The 15,590-nt window shown below is 37.1% G+C and overlaps 1 pseudogene; it reads left to right on the forward strand.

The window, feature by feature from the left end:
• The first annotated feature begins 3,550 nt into the window (after positions 1–3,550).
• Positions 3,551–11,602, forward strand: LOC118835319 (annotated as a pseudogene).
• The last annotated feature ends 3,988 nt before the right edge of the window (positions 11,603–15,590 follow it).

The raw sequence follows: 15,590 nt of genomic DNA on the forward strand, positions 1-15,590 counted from the left end.
ATAAAAAAGAATCTTGATACAATAATATAAGAAATAATTTAAGAAAATTATCCTGAAGCATTAGATCAAGAGGAAAAGTAGGAATAGAAAAAAAATCTATTGCTCATCACCTGAAAGAGATCCTATGAGGCAAGTCAAATTCTGAAAACCCCAGCTCAAGCATAAAATATTATGAGCAACAAGAAATTGAAACAGTTTAAACATTGTAGAGTCACAATTAGAAACACAAGATCTAGCAGCAGCGGCACTAAAAGAGTGCAGGTCTTGGAAGAGTACATATAGAAGAGCAAAATAACTGGGGTTCTAATGAAAAAAATTATACCCAACAAAGCTAAGCATAATCCTGAATGAAAAATTAAAAAAATAAATTTAATGAACTTACAGATTTTCGGGACTTTGTTGAAACACACACACACACACACACACACACACACACACACACACACACACCATCTGAACTTAATAGATTTGACATTCAAGAGCCAAGATAAATATAAGGTACAAACCAAAGACTAATTACAAGGGACTCAATAAGGACAGGCTATTTACTTTTTATGTAAAATATAAAATTTTTGTCTAAGATTTTTTAGTATATGGGTAGCTTATAAGAAATATTGGCATATACACGAGTATGATACAACTTTAAGAAGTAAAACCTTTTAGGAACAGATAAAAAAGTAATTATTGTATACAAATGAAGTGTGAGAGGAAGGACCAACACAGAAGAATTGGATAAGGGAAGAGAGCTGTTAATTCTAGAAACCTTTTCATTGGGAATGGATTTAAGAGGGAAAAATACATACAGAAGAGTAGAAAAATCATCTAAATTCAGAAAGAAATAAGACTCTAAGTGGATAGGGAGGGGGAAAGAATAAGGGAGGGATCTCTAGAGGGAAGGGTGAGGGAATAGATTAAAGAGGTGTAGAAGTCTATATAGATTTATGGGAATGGGAGGATAAGGAGGGGGGTAGGTTAAGTAACAGCAGGGCAAGGTAGTCGGTAAAAGTTATATGAAATAAGAGACATATACCAACAAATACAAAGATCAGAAGTAGAATTTGTAAAGTATATGTCTATGTATGTATGTATGTATGTATATATGTGTATATACATATACATGTGTATATATCAATATCTATATATACAGGGTGTTCCTAAAATCTGGACACATAGGCAATATTGCATAATTTTGAAGAAATGAAGTAATTTATATTTTCAACAATATTTTATTCCATTGGAATATTAACAAATAACATCTTCCATATGATTTCCATCATTTGAGATGCTAAGGTTGACGTGCTTTGCAAGATTGATGTGAACTAGATTCAGTAACTCTATAACACCACATCACCATCAATTTTAGCACATTCACTCCTGTAATATCGATACAAAGTCATATGATGTTATATTGAGGTGAAGTTGTTATTTGTTAATATCACAATTAAATAAAATGCTGTTGAGAATTTAAATCATTTCATTTTTTGAAAATATGCATTTTGTCTATGTGTCCAGACTTTAGGAACACCCTGTACAATTGTAGTCTGTTGGGGAGACTGGAAGAGGGGAGAGAAGAAAGTAAATAGTGCACAGCTGACAACAAAAAAAAATTAACAGGGAGACAAAGGAAAGATAACTCTCAACACAACAAGTAGTATTTATTGTATAGGCTTTCTTAAAATGGAAATTAATTGCTATATATTTTGAATCCTCTCTTATGTTCTTCTGTGTGCATGATATGCTTTTTTCTTTTCTTATTTTGTATTTAGTTTCAATATTTAACCTTATATGTTTCTTTTTTCTTTTCTTATTGTATATTTAAGTTTCAGTAATAAAAAATTCACTGCTGTAATAATAATCCCAAATCCAGATAGAAATAGTTACAACTTATTCAATTTATCTTTGCATTTTAGGCTGTCCAGGCCTCTTTTGAATCTTGACCCTATAAACACAGAATGTTTGTTCTTCCTCCCAAGTTTGTGTAATCTTCAAATTTGACATATTTTCAAACATTTATACACATAAACCTTACTCAAACTTTTAGCTTTTTTTGTTACTTTTGAACATGGTATGGTCTTCCAGCATCATATTCATGAAGCCTCAACCACCTAGTCTGAATAATTCTATCAGGCCAAATTGGCTTCTTTAGATAATTATTAGTTCTTTCTCTTTATTACCCATGATTTGCAGATTGTTTTACAGACATTTTAAGACATGGATTCTATTTCTGGTTCCATTTTAGTATTGTTTGGTACTTCCATTTGGTTTTTCTTTTACTTTCTCTCACTGGAGGTTAAAATCCTCTAACATTGAATCATAAGACCCTAAGCAAATGCACTTGTATGAGCCCATATTAGGCATTTTTTTTATTCCTGGGTAAGATTTCCTCATATCTTTATTTTATTCTGCTACCCACAAATCTAAGTTGTATTCTCAGATACCATTCTCAACAATTTTAAAGACTTTCACAAATTAATTAATAAAATGATTGAAACCAGAAGAACTATTTATATACTTAAAAAACCATTGTAAACTCAAGTAACTTTGAAAATTGTAATAGAAAATGACCATTGTTTCTGACAAGAGGTGATATGTTTACCACCTGGAAGGAGACATATATGTTTTTGTCCATAGCCAATGATAAAATATATTTTACTTGACTATGTATATTTCTTCCAAATGATTTGTTTTGTTTTCTCTACTTGAATAGTTCGAGATGTTGAAGGGAAATAAAATTGATTTCTGGTAATTAAAAAAAGATTAAAAATAGAGAGGCAGGGGTTGATAAAGATGTGACATTTTATTCACTGTAAAAGGAAGTCGGTATTTTTTTATTTTGCTTAATCGTTTTAATTTCTTACTCTTTTATAGTAGGAGTAATCTGCAAATGTAAAAACAAAACAAAAAAAACTTTTTTTAGAAGCATGGATAGGTCACCATCTACTTCACTGGAAAAAGTACTTACAGCAATAATATCAGGGAGACACCACAATATCAAAATAAATATACCTAGCAATTTTTTTTTACTTCATCAGGAAAATTACCCTGGTTTCACTTTAATCCCCGCACAATAAAGAAATAGAAGAATAATTGCATTTTTCTCTTTACTACTAACTCAAAAGTTAAATTTGATTGACCTGCATATCTTCACAAGTGGTATTTGAAAATAAGCCTATTACTTTACAGTTAGGAATGAAGTTGTGAAATTTATCTAGTTCTGATAAAGAGAGAGGGTGAAGTTTCTCACTAGTGTGGTTTTGCTGTCTATTTCTTCCTTAACTCACTTAACTTCTTCTCTAAGAATCTGGATGTGTATCACTTGGTGCATATGTTTTTGATACCTTTTATCAGGATGCAATTTCCTTCCTTATCCCTTTTATTTAGATCTAACTTTGTTTTTGCTTTGTCTGAGATTTGGATTGTTACCCCTGCTTTTTTTTGGTTTGTTTTTACTCATCTGAAGCATAAAATAATTTACTCCAGCCTTTTTATCTTTACTCTGTGTGTATCTCTCTCTGCTTCAAATGTGTTTCATGTGATTGGCTTCAGCCTCCTTTTCTCAGCAGCAGGTTGGACTCTTCTAGCCTCACCAAGCACTGATAAGATGTCAAGCAATAGCACCATGTTTCTTGCCTACAGCCAAGTACTAGACACATCCTGTATCCTGGTGTGGTTGAAAGATCAAGGCCATGATGTTGTTACCTACCTGGCCAAAACTGGAGAGAAGGAGGACTTGGAAGAGGCCAAGGAAGAAGGCATTGAAACTTGGAGCAAAGGGGCAGAACCAAGATGGTGCAATGAAAACATGGACATACCTGAGCTCTCTCAAATTCTTTCAGATACCTCTTGAGAAATGAATCAGAACAGTTTTGAGAGAGGTAGCATCCCCTAGGAGACAGAGTGTGGCAGGTTTCCAAGCCAGGAGAGTCCAGAAAGAGAGGGATCTGTTTTAACAGACAGGGAGAGCACATCATATGCAGAACCACCCTAGAGCACCACACTGGAACATCTGGAGGCTTAGCCTCCCAGCTGCAGTGGAAATCCCCAGAATTCTAGGCACAGGATAGAAGTCAGTTGCAGCAAGCTGAGACAGAAGCACAGAGCCTGCAGCAGCAGCAGCTTCTCCTGGAGCTATCTGCCCACAGTCTAAAGATTTGAAACTCACCTTCTTGAACTTCTGGGAGCCATGATGACTGTGTAAATGCTAAGAGCTCTCATGCCTTTCCTGAATAAACCAAGAGAATACTGCAATAGGAGAAACCCTGGAGTAGAGGAGCCAGAAGTCAGAGTTCAAAAGTCTTCTAAGTAGGGAGGCTAGGAAGAAAGGTCCCACTTGCAGTGATGGAAGGAGACCAGTGGAGGAAGGGAGGCACCCCAGCAAGCCCCACCTTAGCATATCAGCAGGAGATCTTGAGCCCCAGGGGGTGTAGCTAGCAAGCCCCCAAACCAGAAGCCCAAGTATGCCTTCACAAAACCAGAGGAATTGGCAGAAAACCAACAGAGATTGACTGCTGAGGTCACCCAGGCTATGTAACACAGGTCTTGGGGAAGAGGAGACTTCCAACACCCAGACCACCCATTCCCCATGTCTCATGCTGTGAGGCTCGGTGTAACTCTGGGGGAAAGTTAGAAAGACTTCACTGGGCCTCAATCCTTTGCACACAACAACCAGCTCCAGCTCAGCACCAGGTGAGCTGGAGCAATATATACCTTCCAGCTGACAAAACCAGAAGCCACAGTACACAAATCCAGTAACCAGGACCATAGCTTCCAAGACAAGAAGTTTAGGACAGACCCCCCCCCCCCCACCCCTGGCCCCAGAAGATGAGATCCACTTGAGAAGCCAGGGAAAAGACAACTACCATGAAGAAACAAGGAATAAAAGTTAAAAGACCATTGAATCGTATTGTGGGGACCAAGAAGATTGAAATACAAATTTAGAAGAGGATAGTATTGACACTTCACCCACAACTGAAATCTCAAAAAGAAATACAATCTGGTCTCAGTGCCAAAAAGCATTCCTAGAAGAGTTCAAAGAGGATCTTAAAAGCCAAAGTAGAGAGGTAAGACAAGATTTACAGAATACAACAAGAGAAAATGAATCCTTGAAAAATAAAATTGGCCAGATGGAAAGAGAGATGAAGAAACTATCTGAAGAAAACAAATCTTCAAAAATTAGAATTGGACAAGTAGAAGCTAATGACTCTATGAGACATCAAGATTCGCTCAAACAAAATATAAAGAATGAAAAATTATATGTAATGGGGATAAGCAAGATGAATTTCCAACAAGATCAGGGAAGAAACAAGATTTCCATTATCACCCCTCTTATTCAATTTGGATTAGACATGTTAATCTTAGCAATAAATCATGAAAAAGAAATTTAAGGAATTAAAATAGGCAAAGAAGAAACTAAATCCTAGAGAATCAAGTAAAGAAAAACTTGAAATAATAAATAACTTTAGCAAAGTTGCAGGATATAAATGAACCCACATACATCTTCGACATTCCTATATAATACTAACTAAGCCCAATAGCAAAAGATATCAAGAGAAATTCCATTTAAAGTTACTGTAGATGCTATAAAATATCTGTGAGTCTACCTGCCAAGACAAACCCAGGTCCTATATGAACACAATTACACGACACTTTTCTCACAAAGTCATACCCAAATAACAGGAAAAATAAAACATCAGTTGCTCATGATCAGGCTAAGCTAATATAACATAAATGAAAATTTTATTAAAATTAATTTACTTATTCAGTGCCATACCCATCAAACTACCAAAAGCTTATTTTTTTTCAGAGATGGATGAAGTAATAACTAAATTCATCTGAAAGAACAAAAGGTCCAGAGTATGAAGGGAATGAATGAAAAGAAATGCTAGGAAAAGTGGCATTGCCATACCAGATATTAACATGTATTACAAAGTATCAGTCATCAAAAGTACTTGTTCCAGACTAAGAAACAGAGTGGTGGATCAGTGGAATAGGTTAGTTACGCAAGATGCAGCAGTCAATGACTATGGCAATCTGCTCTTTGATAAATGCATTGAGTCCAGCTTCTGGGTTAGAATTCACTATTTCACAAAAACTGCTGGGAAAATTGGAAGGTGGCATGGCAGAAACTGGTGATAGACCAATGTCTTATGCCAAATACCAAAATAAAGTCAAAATGTTTCCATGATCTAGGTATAAAGACTGACACTATAAGAAATTTGGGAGAGCAAGGAATAGATTATCTGTCAGATTTATGGAGAAGGAAAGAATTATGACAAAAAAGTGATAGAGAACATTATAACATGCAAAATGTATAATATTGATTGTGTTAAACTGAAAAGTTTGGGTACAAATGAAGCCAATGCAACAAAGATTAGGAGGGAAGCAGAAAATTGGGAAATTATCTTTACAATGAGTATCTGATAAATATCTATCTAAATATGATAAATTTATACAGGGAACTAAGCAAAATTTATAGGAATACATGGCATTTCCGAATTTAGAAATGGTCAAAAGATATGAACAGGCAGATTTTAGAGGAAGAAATTAGAGATATCTATAGTCATATGAAAAACTACTCTAAATCACTATTGATTAGAGAAATGCAAATCAAGACAACTCTAAGGTACCGCATCTCTCCTGTTAGATTGACCAACATGACAAAGTAGGAAAAATGATAAATGCTCGAGGGGATGTAGGAATATTGAAACACTGTTACATTGTTGGTGTAGTTGTGAACTGATACAGCCATTCTGGAGAGGAATTTGGAACTATACCCAAAGGGATATAAAAATGTGCTCACCCGGTCACCTCTAATGAAGAGGAAATCAAAACAATAATTAGGAAATATTTTGCCCAACTGTATGCCCATAAATTTGACAACCTTAGAGATATGAATGAATATCTACAAAAACATAAACTGCCAAGGCTAACAGAAAAAGAAGTGAAATTTCTTAATAACCCCATCTCAGAAAAAGAAATTGAGCATGCCATCAATGAATACCTAGGAAAAAATCTCCAGGGCCAGATGGTTTTACATGTGAATTCTATCAAACATTTAAAGAACAACTAATTCCAATACTTTCTAGACTATTTGGGAAAATAGGTGAAGAAGGAGTCCTACCAAATTCTTTTGATGACACAAATATGGTACTAATACCCAAACCAGGTAGAGTCAAAACAGAGAAAGAAAATTATAGACCAATTTCTCTAATGAATATTGATGCAAAAATTTTAAATAAAATATTAGCAAAAAGATTGCAGCAACTCATCACGAGAATAATGCACTATGACCAGGTAGGATTTATTCCAGGAATGCATGGCTGGTTCAATATTAGGAAAACTATTAGAATAATTGACCATATCAACAACAAAACCAGCAGAAACCATATGATCATCTCAATAGATGCAGAAAAAGCCTTTGACAAAGTACAACACCCATTCCTATTAAAAACACTAGAAAGCATAGGAATAAGTGGAACCTTCCTCAAAATTATAAATAGCATCTACCTAAAACCATCGACAAGCATTATTTGTAATGGGGATAAATTAGATGCATTCCCAATAAGATCAGGGGTGAAACAAGGATGTCCATTATCACCCCTATTATTCAATTTGGTATTAGAAACATTGGCTGTAGCAATAATAGAATAAAAAGAAACTGAAGGAATTAGAATAGGAAAAGAAGAAACTAAATTATCACTTTTTGCAGATGATATGATGATTTATCTAGAGAATCCTAGAGAATCAAGTAAAAAACTACTTGAAATAATAAACAATTTTAGTAAAGTTTCAGGATATGAAATAAACCAACATAAATCTTCAGCATTCCTATACATTACTGACAAAGCCCAACAGCAAGAGATAGAAAGAGAAATTCCATTCAAAGTTACTGAAGGCACTATAAAATATTTGGGAGTCTATTTGCAAAGACAAACCCAGGGCCTATATGAACATAACTATGAAGCACTTTTCACGCAAATAAAATCAGATCTAAATAAATGGAGAAATATCAGTTGCTCATGGTTAGGCCGAGCTAATATAATAAAAATGACAATTTTACCTAAATTAATCTATGTATTCAGTGCCGTACCAATTTAACTGCCAAAAAATTATTTTACTGAACTGAACAAAACAATGACAAAATTCATCTGGAAAAACAAGAGTTCTAGAGTATCTAGGACATTAATGAAAAGACATGCTAGAGAAGGTGGCTTAGCCACACCAGATATTAAACTGTACTACACAGCAGCAGTCATCAAAACTGCCTGGTACTGGTTAAGAAACAGGGGTGTGGATCAGTGGAATAGGACAGATACACAAGTAGGAGAAATCAACAAGTTTAGCAATCTACTCTTTGATAAACCCAAAGAGGCCAGCTTCCAGGCTAATAATTCACTATTTCATAAAAAACTGTTGGGAAAATTGGAAAATGGTAGGGCAGAAACTAGACCAATATCTTACACCATATACCAAATAAAGTCAAAATGGGTTCATGATTTAGGAGTAAAAGCTGATACTGTAAGTAATTTGGGAAAGCAAGGAATAGTTTACTTATCAGATTTATGGAAAAGTAAAGAATTCATGACCCAACAAGAGATAGAGAGAATTACAAAATGCAAAATGGATAATTTTGATTATGTCAAATTGAAATGTTTTTGTACAAAAAAAGCCAATGCAACAAGAATTAAGAGGGAAGCAGAAAATTGGGAGAAAATCTTTGCAACTAGTATCTCTGATAAAGGCCTCATTTCTAAAATATACAGGGAACTGAGCCAAATATATAGGAATACAAGCCATTCCCCAATTGAGAAATGGTCAAAGGATATGAACAGGCAGTTTTCAGAGGAAGAAATTAAAGCTATCTATAGGCATATGAAAAAATGCTCTGGATCGGTGCTGATTAGAGAAATGCAAATCAAAACAACTCTTAGATACCACATCTCTCCTGTCAGATTGGCTAAAATAACAAAACAGGAAAATGATAAATGCTGGAAAGGATGTGGGGAAATTGGAACATTGTTGCATTGCTGGTGGAGTTGTGAGCTGATCCAGCCATTTTGGAGAGCAGTTTGGAACTATGCCCAAAGGGCTGTAGATATGTTCATACCCTTTGACCCAGCAATACCACTTCTAGGATTGTATCCCAAAGAAATCACACAAGTGGGAAAAGGACCCATATGTTCAAGGATATTTATAGTGGCTCTTTTTGTGGTAACCAAGAATTGGAAATCAAAGGGATGCCCATCAATTGGGCAATGGCTGAACAAGCTGTGGTATATGAAGGTGATGGAATACTATTGTGCAATAAGAAATGGGGATGATGCAGACTGGGTAGCAACCTGGAAAAACCTACACGTCATAATGCTGAGTGAGCGGAGCAGAGCCAGGAGAACGTTGTGCACAGCCACAGATATATGGATTCCGTGAGGACCAACCCTGACATACTGTGCTCTTCTCAGAAACCTAAGGTGCAAGGACAACTCCAGGGGACTCACGATGGAGAATGCTATCTTCATCCAGAGAAAGAACTGTGAAGTTTGAATACAGATTGAGGCACACTACATGCTCGCCTTTTTTGCTTCTCTTTTGTTTTTGTTTTTGGGTTTTTTTCTTTTGGTTCTGTTTCTTCTTTCTCATGATTCATTCCATTGGTCATAATTCTTCTCCACAACTTGACTAGTGCATAAATTAATTCAATGCAAAGTTATACATGATAGTCATATGAGATTCCATGCCATTTTGGGGAGGGAGGGTGGAGGGAGGGGAGAAAATCTGGAACTCAAAACTATGTAGAACCCTGAGTGGTAAACTAAAAATAAATAATTAAATTTAAAAAAAAAATGTGCTCACCCTTTGACACAGCAATGCCACTTCTAGGGTTGTATCTCAAAGAGATCACACAAGCAGGAAAAGTACCAGTATGTACAAAAGTATTTATAGTAGCTCTTTTTGTGGAGGCAAAGAATTGGAAATCAAGGGAATGCCCATCAACTGGAGGATGGCTAAACAGGTTGTCATATATGAACGTAATGGAATACTATTGTGCTGTTAGAAATGGGAAACAGGACTTCATAATAATCTGGAAAGACTTAAGTGACCTGATGCTGAGTGAGGAGAGCAGAACCAGGAGAACATTACAGACACAAAGTATCTGTGATGACTAACTTTGATGGACTTGGCTCTTCTCAGCAATACAGAGTTAAAGACAGGTCCAAAAGACTCATGATGGAAAAAGCTATGCCCATCCAGAGAAAGAATCATGGAGTCTGAATGCAGATTGAGGCAAACTGCTTGCTATATTTTTTCCTTCTTTTTTGGTTCTGTTTCCTCTCTCTCATGATTCATTCCATTTGTTATAATTCTTCTTTACAACTTCACTATTGTGTAAATAAGTTAAACATGAAGGCATATGTAGAACCTACATATGATTCCATACCATCTTGGGCGAGGGAGGGGGAGAAAATTTAGAACTCAAAAATTTGAGGAATTGAGTGTTGTAAACCAAAATTTAAAAGTAAATTTAAAAAAAGAAGCCTGGAGCCAAAAAAAGGTTTTCATTAAGGATGTCAGTAAGGGATTTCTAGAGGATTTCATGTGGCCAGCTGTCCAGTCCAGTACAATCTATGAAGACTATTACCTCCTGGTCACCTCCTTTCACAGACCTTGCATTGTTCACAAATAGTTGGAAATTGCCTTTCAGGTAGGGGCTAAGTACATATTCCATGGAGCCACAGGAAAGCCGAATGACTTGATCTATTTTGAGCTCACCTATGACTCCTGGGCCGCTCAGATTAAGGTCATAGCTCTGCGAGGTTGCCTAAATTTTACAATAGGTTCAAAGGATGCAACAACCTGATGGAATGTTTCAAGAAACATGGAATCCCAGTTCCAATCAACCTCAGGAACCCATGCAGCGTGGATGAGAACCTTATGCACATGAGCTACAAGGCCAGCATTCTTGAGAACCCCAAGAATCAAGCAACTCCTGGCCACTGCTCAAAGACCTAGGACCCTACAATGGCACACAACAGCCCAGATGTCTTAGAGGTTCAGTTCAAGAAAGGCATTCTTGTGCAAATGACCAGTGTCAAAGATAGCATGTTCCATAATAGGTACTTGGAACTCTATCTCTACCTGAATTAAATTGTGGGCTAGCATGGAGTCAGCCAAATTGACATGGTGGAGAACTGCTCCATCAGGATGAATCCCAGAGATATCTTTGAGACCCCAGTGGGAACAATCCTCTACAATGTTCATTTAGACATTGAGGCTTTCACCATGAATTGAGAAGTGTGTAAAATCTAACAGGGCCTAGGCTTGAAATTCTCTTAATTCATGTACAATTTTTTTCTGACACAGTCCAGAGTGTGAGTATATCCACCACTGCATTACAAAATCTCAGGAAGGGGTTGAGGTCAAGTTCCAGGTGTTGTACATCATCGGCTAAAAATCACACCAATCACTGTACAATGAAGGGCCAGTGAGAGTGAAAGTGCAGGGAGACTATGAGCCCAGTGATGCCACTGGTTTCATCAACATCAACATCAACTCCCTCAAGCTAAAGGAATATCATTGCCTGCAGAGCAAGGTCATTGACAAATAAACTAAGCAGCCATCAATAATGTGAAGTGGCTCTCATTGTTGCTTCTGATTTCCTGAAGTAAAAGCACTGGATGTCCTGGCATTTTGTAATTGTTGCTCACTCTCCTGGCCTGCAACTTAGCCAAGTTTTGTTTTATGTTCTTGTAGCAGACAGAAGTGATCTTCCTTTAGCCTGAGGAAGTTGATATTGATGAAACCAGTGGCATCACTGGTGCTCTAGTCTGCCACTTGATTCCTCCCACTGTGTGAGCCAGGGACTCTGGGAGAAGCTACAGAAGCTTCTGCACACCACCTCTGCCACCCCCAGGGCTGGGACCGAACTGTTCTCTAATATAATCTAGTAGTTTTCCCACTAACCTTCTCCTTGGTATTTTGCATTGTTGGGTTGAAAAGTATAGCAACTATCACAGCTCGATGATTCATGGTCCTAAGGCCTGCTCCATGGTGACTCAATTTATCATCTGTCCTGGCACAGCCCATGCTGGGCTGCAATCTGTTCCCAGGACCATGGGATAGACCCTTCCTAGTAACCAAATAGGCCATCCTGGACTGGAGACCTGCTTCCCTCTACTATTTTGTGAGTGTTGCAGGTCTAGAATTTGTTCAGAGCCATTTAAAAAATATTAATTATTTAATATTTTTATTTTTCGGCAGTGATTTCCACAAGGCTGTGAATTACAAATTATCTCCCCATTTCTACCCTGCCCCCCTACAACATGGCATATATTCTGATTGCCCCATTCCCCAGTCAGCCCTCCCTTTTCTCACCCCACTCCCCCCATCCCCTTTTCCCTTATTTTCTTGTAGGTCAAGATGGGTTTCTATGACAAATTGTCTGTATATGTTATTTACTAGTTGCATGCAAAACCATTTTTTTTGAACATCTTCTTTTAAAACTTTGCGTTCCAAATTCCCTCCCCTCTTCCCTCCCTACTCACTCTCCCTAAGAAGGTGAAAAATTCAACATAGGCCACATGTGTATCAATACGTGAAACCCTTCCACATTACTCATGTAGTGAAAAATTAACTCTATTTTGCTCCATCCTATCCTATCCTACTTTACTCAATTTTCTCCCTTGACCCTGCCCCTTTTTGAAAATGTTTGTTTTTGATTACCTCTTTCCCCAATCTGCCCTCCCTTTGATAGTCCACTGTTTTTTATATTCTTCCTCCTCCTTTGCTGTGGGGTAAGATACCCAATTGAGTGTGTATGTTATTCCCTCCCCTGTTCACATCCCATGAGAGCAAGATTCATTCATTCCCCCTCACCTGCCCCCTCTTCCCTTCCAACAGAACTGCTTTTTCTTGCCACTTTTATGTGAGATAATTTACCCCATTCTATCTCTCCCTTTCAGCCTCTCTCAATATATTCCTCTCTCATCCCTTACTTTAATTTTATTTTTTTAGATATCATTCCTTCATATTCAACTCACTCTGTGCCCTCTGTATGTGATTTCTCTTTCTTGTTTACCTTTTCATGCTTCTCTTCACTCTTGTGTTTGAAAGTCAAGTTTTCTATTCAGCTCTGGTCTTTCTTTTTTAATTTATTTATTTAATTTATTTATTATATTTAGTTTTCAGGATTGATTTTCACAAGAGTTTGAATTACAAATTTTCTCCCCATTTCTACCCTCCTCCCCACTCCAAGATGGCATATATTCTGGTTACCCTTTTCCCCAGTCAGCCCTCCCTTCTGTCACCCACTCCCCTCCCATCCCCTTTTCCCTTCCTTTCTTGTAGGGCAAGATAAATTTCTATGTCCCATTGCCTGTGTATCTTATTTTCTAGTTGCATGCATAAACTTTTCTTTTTTTGTTTTTGAACGTCTGTTTTTAAAACTTTGACTTCCAAATTCTCACCCCTCTTCCCTTTCCACCCACCCTCCCTAAGAAGTCAAGCAATTCAACATAGGCCACATGCATATCATTATGTATAACCCTTCCACAACACTCATGTTGTGAAAGATTAATTATATTTTGCTCCTTCTTAACCTATCCCCCTTTATCCAATTTTCTCCCTTGACCCTGTCCCTTTTCAAAAGTGTTTGTTTTTGATTACCTCCTCTCCCATCTGCCATCCCTTCTATCATCCCCCTTTTTTATCTTCTTCCTCCTTCTTTCTTGTGGGGTAAGATACCCAATTGAGTGTGTATGGTATTCCCTCCTCAGATCAAATCTGATGAGAGCAAGATTCCCTCATTCCCCCTCACCTGCCTTCTCTTCTCCTCCTACAGCACTACTTTTCTTGCCACTTTTATGTGAGGCAATTTACCCCATTCTATCTCTCCCTTTCTCCCTCTCTCAATATATTCCTCTCTCATCCCTTAATTTGATTTTATTTCTTTTAGATATCATCCCTTCATCTTCAAATCACCTTGTGCCCTCTCTCTCTCTCTCTCTCTCTCTCTCTCTCTCTCTCTCTCTCTGTCTCTCTCTCTCTCTCTCTCTCTCTCTATATATATATATATATATATATATATATATACATATACACACACATACATATATACATACATACACACATAGATATATACATACACACACGTATAAATACACGTGCACACACATATACATATATGTATACACACACACATGTATATTCCCTCCAGCTACCTTAATACTGAGGTGTCATGAATCATACATAACATCTTTCCATTTAGGAATGTAAACAAAACAGTTCAACCTTAGTAAGTCCCTTGTGATTTCTTTTTCTGGTTCTTTTTCTTGATTACCTTTTCAGGTTTCTCTTGATTCTTGAGTTTGAAAATGAAATTTTCTATTCAGCTCTGGTCTTTTCACTGAGAAAGCTTGAAAGTCCTCTATTTTTTTGAAAATCCATATTTTGCCTTGGAGCATGATATATGGTTTTGCTGGGTAGGTGATTCTTGGTTTTAATCCTAGCTCTATTGACCTCCAGAATATCATATTCCAAGCCCTTCCATTTCTTAATGTAGAAGCTGCTAGATCTGGGGTTATTCTGATTGGGTTTCCACAATACTCAAATTGTTTCTTTCTGGTTGCTTGCAGCATTTTCTCCTTGATCTGGGAGCTCTGGAATTTGGTGACAATATTCCTGGGAGATTTCTTTTTGGGATCTAATTGAGGAGGCAATCAGTAGATTCTTTCAATTTATATTTTGCCCTGTGGCTTCAAAATACCAGGGAAGTTCTCCTTGATAATTTCTAGAAAGATGATATCTAGGTTCTTTTTTTGATCATGGCTTTCAGGTAGTCCAGTAATTTTTAAATTATCTCTCCTGGATCTATTTTCCAGGTCAGTGGTTTTTCTAATGAGATATTTGACATTGTCTTCCACTTTTTCATTCCTTTGGTTCTTTTTGATAGTATCTTGATTTCTCATAAAATCACTAGCTTCCACTTGCTCCAATCTAATTTTTAAGGTAACATTTTCTTCTGTGGTCCATTGGACCTCCTTTTCCATTTGGCTAATTCTGCCTTTCAAGGTATTCTTCTCCTCATCGGCTTTTGGAGCTCTTTTGCCATTTGCGTTAGTCTATTTTTTAAGGTGTTGTTTTCTTCAGTATATTTTTCAGAATTTTTTTGGGGTCTCCTTCAGCAAGTCATTGACTTGTTTTTCATGGTTTTCTCACATCCTTCTCATTTCTCTTCCCAATTTTTCCTGTACTTCCCTAACTTGCTTTTCCAAATCCTCTTTGAGCTCTTCCATGGCCTGAGACCAGTTCATGTTTTTCTTGGAGGCTTTCCTTGTAGGCTCTTTGACTTTGTTGACTTCTTCTGGCTGTATGTTTTGGTGTTCTTTGTCACCAAAGAAAGATTCCAAAGTCTGAGACTGAATCTGGATGCATTTTAGCTACCTGGCCATGTTCCTGACCTTTGTGTTTTTCGTCGGGGTATGACTGCTTGTAGAGTAAGAGTACTATGTTCCAAGCTTGGGGGGATGTGCTGTTGATTTCAGAGCTATTAAAACCAGCTCTGCCACACCAGTACTCCTCCTTCCCCAAGAACCCCC

Source organism: Trichosurus vulpecula, chromosome 2 (genome assembly GCF_011100635.1).
Source record: "Trichosurus vulpecula isolate mTriVul1 chromosome 2, mTriVul1.pri, whole genome shotgun sequence".
Taxonomy (NCBI): Eukaryota; Metazoa; Chordata; class Mammalia; order Diprotodontia; family Phalangeridae; genus Trichosurus; species Trichosurus vulpecula.